The sequence below is a fragment of the Amia ocellicauda genome, chromosome 12 (genome assembly GCF_036373705.1).
Source record: "Amia ocellicauda isolate fAmiCal2 chromosome 12, fAmiCal2.hap1, whole genome shotgun sequence".
Taxonomy (NCBI): domain Eukaryota; kingdom Metazoa; phylum Chordata; class Actinopteri; order Amiiformes; family Amiidae; genus Amia; species Amia ocellicauda.
Window position 1 is genome coordinate 4,039,140 of NC_089861.1, and position 9,733 is coordinate 4,048,872.

The window sequence follows — 9,733 nt, forward strand, 5'->3', positions numbered from 1 at the left end:
GACTTGTAGAAAGACAGGGAAGAGATCAGTCACATTATGTCAGATGATAGATGTATCTGATGTGTGTGTGGGATCACAAATAAATTTCAGTATTATTAGCAACGTGGAGTGAAGTCTACATACAGAAACAATTACTGCTTACAGTTAATATCCGAGTGTATTAAAAACTTGCTGAACACAGATTTCACACGACCCTGGTGCAATGCTAAGTTAAATATAAACAATAATTTAAGTTATATCAGATGATTTTATTAACATTGTATTAACAACTAATCATCATGAATGTGCAGGTCTGTTGTACAACATCTCCAGAGACAATCAGTGTGAAGGTGAACATGATTTAGTTAAAGTGTGCCCATTTACAACTTAAATGTATGAATGAATAAATACATACAGCAGATCTGAGTTTCTCTCTAAAACATTATGGACTGGTTTAATAAATGTATCCATAATTCTATAAACGCCATGACTGAAACGTGCACACTTAATCGTGAAACGTATGTATTTTGGTTTAACTAACTTACACTAGTAAAGCGCATCTGCTAAGTAAATGAAAAATGATAAGGCAAAAAGTGTAGATTGCAGTTACAAATCTGTAGTAAGCGTAATAAGGGAGTAAAGTTGTGCCATTTAAAAGACATATCTACTATTATTATTTATTTCTTAGCAGATGCCCTTGTCCAGGGCGACATACAAAATATAAGCGCAATACAAAGTGCAAAATTAAAGTGCAGTTCAAGGCATAATACATTTTATAAATTCACAATTTACACAAGTGTATATGAGATATACAGTAAACAATATGTAAGAATGAAAAAGCTGTTAAGTGCAGACAAGATGTTAGGTCAAAGTTAAGAGCTAAGGGAAAGGGAGCGTAGGGGATATCAAAATAAACAATACAAGTGCAAGTAATGCCAAGGCAGGAATATGACAAAACGTTGTATAAGTGCAATCTTACAGGAGAATGAATGACTAAATTACAAGCACAGTCTGAAAAGTCTACTAGCACATATCGTGATGATGATTATAATAATAACAACAAATATGTATTGTTATTGTTGCGCCTGTATAAATGAAATAAAGTTTTATTATTTCTGAAAAAAATGTTGTCTATACATGTTTAGCTCTTCCTAATATTACTTAACAGAAATGTGTGTTTATTATGCTGTTTACAATCAGGTAAAGCAGAAATAATCACAAAATAGCCACAAAAGTCCTTTTCATGTCAGGCTCTATCGCTCATAGACATGTCTGTCTTTGATTTGACAAACTAAACCCAGGATCGCTCTGCCTCCTCCCATAACAGGGATGGACTTGCTGCAATGGCCTGGTTTTACAGAAAGCTCTGGAACACGTCCGAGGGCGCTTAAGCCAGTGGAAATGAAGCATTAGTTATCAAAACTTTGTTACTAAAGGCAGAAATAACATGCAAGGCTCTGGACTGATTGCTGGGGGGTAGAATAGGAAAACATAATACAACAAAAAACAAATTAAATGTTTCTGAAGACAAGAAGTATGCATTAGCCGCAAGTTAAATTGCTGCACCAAAGCCACCACTTTGCTTGGAAAAAGCCACATCACTTTGGGCCTCACAACCTGCAAACTACGTTGTGATTACATGGCAAGATTTTACTCATTAATATTTCCCAACATTTTTCTTTAGAAATGTTATTAAAAATCTGCATCCGACTTCATTATAAAGGACCTTCTTCCCCAGAGGATTCATTAAACAGAGGTTTCCATTTGAAACTGGGTTTGGGGGTCTTGGGATTTTCCTCTGCAAACACAAATCCACATAACAGGCTGGCAAGTGTTCAGTTCAGTTGTTAAGAAGCTGACATTAGCCTTTCCATGGTTTAATTGTTTATATATATTGTAGCAACCTAGCCATTTAATGGTCGCTGTTGAAATAAAAAGCAAAAGAAACAGAATTCCTTGAAAACAAACTGACGATTATTAACCTTTTCAAAGAGGTAAATCGATTTCCCTTTTCCTCCATGTTCCAATCAACTGCACACAGATTAGACTTTCACATTAACTAACTCCTAGGCAACTCGACTCCTGGCGCATCAACACACCTGTATATATCCCCCTATCTGGTGACTCCCTCCCATCCAATCACCGCTATCAGGCTGTACCACCCGTGGACAGGGGGAGCTACACAATAACCCACAAACATCCCTCCCCAACCCATATATATTTATATTACTATGGAGGATGCCCACTTACCCCCAGGATATTACCTTTTGACCCCTGATTCTCTATTTCTAGTTTTGATCCATGAAAATTTGCTTTGCCACAGTATAACCCAATAAAGAATGTGACTTGTTAGTAACACAATTTCTACTGATACTGGATAATTAAAAACACCACCATTAATGCAACTACTACAAATAAAACCTATACAATTTACAGAATTGTACAGAAATCCCAAAAACTGCTTTCCTTTTGAGAAGTGACTGTAGTTTGAGGCATGTCGATTGTAGTATGTTTCTCTTTGTGAGAACTTTGTGAGATCTCCTGGTAACCAACCCGAAGCAAGAAAGTTTGCTGATCCAGACGTTTTATATTTTTGATGAGGCCTCGGCTGATACGAAAAGTACGCTGTGGGTCAAAAGAGTTTGACGAATGTTGGTGCTCAGTGATGTAGACTGCATCAATCACCAGAAAATAGTTATCCAGACTAATGATGATTCGGTCCATGTTATTGTCATCCATGTAATCTGACATGTCTTCTATGACATAGTAAGGCAAGTTGTCAGCTCCTCTAGAATAAAGGTTTCCCACTTCATAGTAACTGTACCTGTTGTCCTGGATTGGAGGGAGAAGATTCTCTCGGTTTTGAAAATGATGAAACCCGTAATCTCCTCCACGGGGATCACACAGTGACACCATATTGCGATTGTTATCAAATGTAATACAGTCTTTTGCCAACCAGTACAGGAGCTTCAGCCCATGTCTGGGTTCCTGGCAGCCATATTCTGTGTCTTTCAAATCTTTTATACTGTTCAGCGTAATTGGTTTCATCATAAAACAATGCAGGAAATGTGATTCCCCAATGTGAACCTTTGAAAGAGAGAGAGAGAGAGAGAGAGAGAGAGAGAGAGAGAGCGCGGGGGTGGAGAGGAGATGTACATTCTGGTTAATTAATTGTTTGGAGAGAATAATTTAAAAGGTTATAAATAGCTGAATGCAATTAATCAGCTGATAAATACATTCAGTGACCTTTAATGCAGCATGTAGAAGTCATATTATCATAAACACACCTAACGATTATGAAATATAAGCCAGGAAACACATTTTGCTCTAGCAGCGTTGTGGGAGGTTGTGGTTTGATTGTATTTTGGATGTGAGAATTGTGACGTGAGAGAAATATTGCAGAAACATTTTATCTTAGGAACTGGCCTATATATCAAACAATTGACTTTAATTTCCAATTGAATCTAATGTTATTATTTCTGACATGATACATATGTTTATCGAGCAGGAGATACGTGTCCCCTACACCTATGGAGCCAGGCACACATTACTGGGGGGGACTGGAAATGTAACATTCTCTCAAAATGTATTAGATTATTAGATGCAAATGCAGCTTGGTAACGATACAGACAGCCAACACTTAATGGCCCCTAACTGAAGGGGGTCTTGTGCTCCTGCAGATAAAACACTGTTTCTGCTTCAGCTCACTGTGACTGAAGCACCAGAGATACTGCAGATCCACTAGCGTCTTCAAACAGGTCCACTCAAAGACAGTTATGGAAATGTATTGATGCTTTAGCTGAGAACAACCTGACAGACACCTTTCAATTGTTTTAAAACAATTATTATTATTATTGAATTATTATTAAAACAGTTATTAAGCATTATTTAAAAACAAACAAGAAAAAACCACTGGTATTGATGATTAATTACTTTTCACCATAGAGGGCGTTACACCATGGTGAGGCGGTTACTGTTTACCAGCCCTACCTTACACATTTAAATAAACACCCCGATTGACCTGTTCATGACACACCAAAGATTCCATTCACAGAACAGACATACGAAACAGTATTTAAGGTATCTGGGGAGTTTTCAGATAATGTAATGCGTGAACACTACACAATCACTTAAGAACAGGGGTCACATACTTACAGACTGAAATCCTGTGTCGTGGGGAGCTCTGACAGCCTCGAAACCCCCCAAATCTCGTGGTAACACACGTGATGCACCCAGAGAAAAAGGTAACAAACATGGACCTGGCCATTTACAGGTCACCTTCATGTAGCGCAGATGTCAGCAGTTCTGCACAGATCTGCACTGCTCCACCAATGGGATCAGTGGATTTCTGCAGATCCGTGTAGAACTGCAGAAATCTGCGCTACAAGAATGCTTTGTTCCTTTTTTCTTCAATCAGCTCAACTCTCATTGGCTGCTGTGTAGTGTGACGTTAGCCATGTTAACACTCAAATCCTGTTCATAACTCATCATCAGATTCAAATCTGATTTACCTTGTGCACTCTGAACAGGCAAAAGAGCCACATTCAGAGGTGGTTTACATCCGATTCAAATCTGATTCCTGGCCACGTGAATCTAATCTATGTGTCCTGAAGTCAGTCTGAAAAGCTTTTTTCCTTCACTCTGTGTGACACAGTGATGACATCTTCACTTCACAACACAAACAACTTCCATGGCTGACATTGTGCCTCTGGAAGCACAAGCCACCACCTACATGGCACAGGATCCCATCGTTATGATATCTAGCATAGCCATGGCAGATTGTTAATGGTTTAATTCAGCCAGTGTTAATTAGGCACAACACCAGCAAATTAAATAAAGATGACATTACAATTAAAACAAAACAGCAGCAAACTTAAAAAAGAGCCTGCAACAATAAGAAGTGTGTGCAAAGTAACAAAAAAATGTGTCTGCAACATTATAAATGTGTCTTCAAATTGAAAAAAGTTGCTGCACACAAGAAAGTGTCTGCAACATTAACACATACAAAGAAGCTGCTGCGGAAATGAAAAATAAAGCAGGCGGGCTTTGACGGTAACAAGGAAAGAAAGAAAGTGGATCCCTGAGGAACCAGTAGAGCAGGACACGTCCTCCAGCAGCTCGAGTTACTGTCATTCTGTTGCCTTTCTGCTGTTTTCGTAGGCTTTCAAAATACGCAAGACAGGCTTTTTATATGTGGGTTTACTGATAAATACGAATGATATGCTATGACCGATAACACGCCTACACTTATCATTGGAGTCTAATAGTAATAATTATATAAATGCTTATTTGGACACTTCTGAATGCATACTCACTCGTTGATAGTGCACAGCTCTATGTCATTGTCCTGACAAGGCTCACACGCGTAGTATTGCAAAAACAACGTGTGGACGCAGTAATACAGATTACACACTAACTATAATTAACTGTATGTATGGAGGGCATCTTACTGCAGGATAACAAACATTATACTATTATGCACATTACTACTGCTGTTAACATTTGTTAATGTAGCAGACACTTTTTTAAAGTTTGCTGTTGTAAGTTTGTTTTAATTGTAATGCCATATTTTTGGGCATGTGTTTTGCACTTCAGTGCCACCAAAATATAGATCCCGACTTGTAACTTTTTTTAAGGCTCCACGTGTCTGTACAGCACAATCATACCTTTGCTCCAATGGCTGTGTTTGAGCGATGTCTGAAGCCCTGGTCCAGATCTGGACAGACTGTCTGCTCTCTCTGTCTCCAGTCCTCTGTCTGCCTGCCTGTGGTGTCAGCATCTCGGAATCGAAAGTGAAAGTCCGGGACAAAAGATGCAATATTTTCAATCAGCTCACAGTTGAAAAGGTGACACGTCCCCAGTAATTTTAATACTGTAGCGCCCTCTGCTGGTCGGCCTCGGAAGATGAGGCAAGGAATTGTGGCGGACTTGGCTGGACTGTGCGGTCGGAGGAGTGGCCGGTCAGTTGTACACAGCTGTGTGTGAGTGTGTGGGGGGGGATTCCGAGATGCTGACACCGCAGGCAGACAGAGGACTGGAGACAGAGAGAGCAGACAGTCTGTCCAGATCTGGACCAGGCGCACTAACTCAAGTGTCATTAGCCAAAAATATCACTAACTTTATTTATGACATTAAATAGCATACATTTTTGTAAGTTTGTGATGTGAATGGTGTATACATGTAACTGGGAACAGCGGGTTTCCTGGCGTCTGAGCGGGTTCACTCGAGGTCATTGCGGGGACACAAGTTGCTGCTCCGACCCTTGACGTGCCGCAGGGACAGAAGCACTGCAGTGGACAGCCTGGAGCTCATGAGGGCAGTTCACCAGCCGGGGACCAGATGTAATGTATTAGTGTTTGCATATGAACAAAGGAAATCTGATTATGATTAATAATAATTAAATCAGTGGCTTGTCAATGATTTCATACTTGGGGTGGCAAAGGGGGGACAAGAGCAAAATAAAGGGTGTCATGACCGGCTGGTTGTGTATAGGATTAAATCATTTGAACTTTCACTGGAAATGCGATTTAGGCTACAACTCAGTGTATTTATGAACACACATGACTCTGGAACAATGATACATAAATCTAAACAATATGATTCAGCTAAATATAGCCTCCCTAACAGCTGTCTTATTTGAGATTTAGAGAATCAATCAATACATTTTTATTTGTATAGCGCCCTTCACAGGGTAGCCACAGAGCACTTTACAGACAGGTAAACATACAACAAACGTACAGCAAAATAAAATACATAAATACAATAAAATCAAATGTAGACCTGTAAACATTTTACATGATCTAGAATAAAGTGAGTGAACATTTAAGTAAATAAACCATTTAGGCACGGAGGAGAGAAAAACAAAAAACTCCTATGGATGGCAAGTAGGAGAAAATGAATCTCTGGGGGTCCATGGCTTAGGGCCCAGGCCTAATGGTTGCCTCCCCTCCAGGCAGTATAGTTATTACAGCAGCAAGGAGATCAGAAAGTTCTTTATCGGTGCTGCTGGCTGTGCTCTTCCCTCTGGAGGAGGCCTCTCGCTGGCCATCGGGGGTGGAGGGTTTGGACCATCAATGGGCTTTGGGTTGCGATGGCTCGTCAAACCTTGGGTGTGGATGCCCTGTTGACCCTCCGTGGTGAGGTGCTTCTGGGATGGGTTGTGCCTCATCAGACTTCCATGGTGGGGGACGAGGTGCCTCGTTGGACCCTCAGAGGAGGCTGTTGCTGGAAGACAAGAGGGCAGTTGTGCTCAGATACTGGTCATGCAGTGCAGGACATTTCCAAAGACAGTTGTGCAATTGCATGTCCATGGCACACCGGCGGCTCTATGGGCTAGAAAAACAGAGACTAAACAGATGAGTCTTCAGCCGTGATTTAAAGGCTAAGACAGAGGGGGCATCTCTTACATTGGCTGGAAGATCGTTCCACAGCTTCGGGGCCCTATAACTGAATGCTCTACCACCTGCGGTCTTGTGTATTTTAGGGAGCGCTAAGTAACCGGCTTCCTGGGATCTCAATGGCCGACCTTGAGAGTATTCCATAAGGAGATCTTTTAGGTAGGGAGGTGCCAGTCCCTTTAGTGCTTTAAATGTTAATAAGATAATTTTAAAGTCTATCCTGTAGTGCACGGGCAGCCAGTGAAGAGAAGCCAATACTGGAGTGATGTGTTCATGTTTTTTTGTTTTTGTTAGGATTCATGCAGCAGCATTTTGAATAACTGAAGTGCAGAAATAGCTCTGTTTGTGCTGCCTGACAGAATGGCATTACAGTAATCCAATCTAGATGTAACAAATGTGTGTATCAATTTCTCAGTGTCAATGTTTCTAAGCTGGAGGAAGGAAGATCTCGACACATTCTGAATGTGTGATTCAAAAGATAGATTATGATCACAGATGACACCCAGGTTTCGTGCCATCTCCTTAGGGGAGAAATTAAAGTTATCATTACTCAGTTTTGTTAGTGCATGATGAACAGTTCGATTTTTGTCTCCTAAAATTATGACTTCTGTTTTGTCAGAATTAAGCATAAGAATTTTTTTTGTCATCCATGTTTTAATCTCAGACAGACAGCAGATTCGTTTTTCTAGGTCTATGGTGTTGTTAGGATTTACTGACAGATATAATTGTGTATCGTCTGCGTAACTGTGAAAGTTAATATTATGTCGTCGAATGATATCACCTAAAGGGAGCATGTACAATGAAAAAAGTATAGGTCCGAGGACTGAGCCCTGTGGGACTCCGTACTTAACCTCAGTTAAATTTGAGTGGTTCTCGCTAATCTGTGCATATTGGAGTCTGTTTGACAGATATGATTTAAACCATGAAAGCACATTGTGAGATAGGCCAATACGGTTTTCTAAACGGTTGTCAATTGTGTCAAAAGCCGCACTTAAGTCTAATAGAATAATAACACTGGTGTGCCCTACATTGGAGGACTGAAACACGTCATTCAATACTTTTAACAGGGCCGTTTCTGTACTATGGCCGGAACGGAAGCCTGATTGAAATTCTTCATAAAGATGATTATCGGTTAAAAAAGCTGGCAGTTGGTTTGCAACTACTTTCTCTAGAACCTTAGGAAGGAAGGGAAGGTTTGAGATAGGTCGATAGTGTTGGTTAGGGTCGGCACTGGGTTTCTTAAGAAGTGGTTTAATTACAGCTATTTTAAATGAATCAGGAACAGATCCTGAGGATAAAGAGACATTAATAATATTGTGTATTCTGTGAATAATTAATGGCAGAGATTGTTTTAGCAGTTTAGTGGATATAGGGTCTAGTGTGCAGGTTGTTGTTTTCATTTTAGTAATTAAGGAGACCAATTCCTGGTGATTTACTATGTTAAACGAGTCCAAGGTAGGCAGGGGCTATGAAGGACTGCATGTGTCGGCTATAGTATCTGTGTATGTTTCCTGTTCTATCTGTTTTCTAATGCTGTTAACTTTGCTATTGAAATGATCCATGAAGTCACTACAGGTGAAATTGGGGGGGATGACCTCTGAAGGCTTTACCTGCTGGTTAGTAAGTGTCGCTATTGTATTAAAAAGAAAACGCGGATTATTCTTATGCGTCTCTATTAAATTGGAGTAGTAGGCAGACCTAGCAGAGGACAGGGCTGCTTGTATCTTATTACACTGTCATTCCATGCCATGTGGAAGACCCCTAGTTTTGTTTCTCTCCATTTACGCTCACATCTACGGCAATCTGTTTTAAGTGAGCGAGTGTGTTCGTCAAACCATGGTGAGTGTTTTGTTGGTTTAATTTGTTGTGTTTGTAATGGGGCTACTGTATCTAAAGCAGTGCTTAGTGTGTTGTTGAAATTATTTAATAATTCATCTGCAGATCCTGTTTTGATAAAGCTAGCATTTGGCAACAGGGTAGTGAATTTATGAATAGCAGTGGGATTTAGGCAGCGAGTTTCTATATTCCTCTCCTGTGTGTCTGATTCTACTCCAGGCAGCTCAAATGTAATAAGGCAGTGGTCGGAAATCATCTGGTTCTGGGGTGATATTATTAGGTTGTGAATCTGTACCCCACGGGTAATAACTAGATCTAGTGTGTGATTGTGACGATGTGTGGGTCCAGACACATGCTGAGTGAAGCCTACAGACTCCAATAGGGACATGAAACTAACAGTGAGGGGGTCGTCTTTAATGTCAATATGTATGTTAAAGTCCCCCAAAATAATGAGTTTATCATAATGTATGGCTAAGTCAGATAAGAGATCGCTAAATTCTGTCATAAAAAAGGAATAGGGG

At 40.1% G+C, this 9,733-nt stretch overlaps 1 long non-coding RNA gene across 1 annotated transcript; it reads right to left on the bottom strand.

Moving 5' to 3' along the window:
* Nucleotides 1–227: 227 nt before the first annotated feature.
* On the bottom strand, nt 228–5,798 carry LOC136764250 (uncharacterized). Its single transcript, XR_010821170.1, has 2 exons — nt 5,646–5,798; nt 228–3,066 (listed from the first exon to the last, which is right to left on the bottom strand). It is a non-coding gene; the product is annotated as an uncharacterized LOC136764250 (long non-coding RNA).
* Between the last annotated feature and the right edge of the window lie 3,935 nt (nt 5,799–9,733).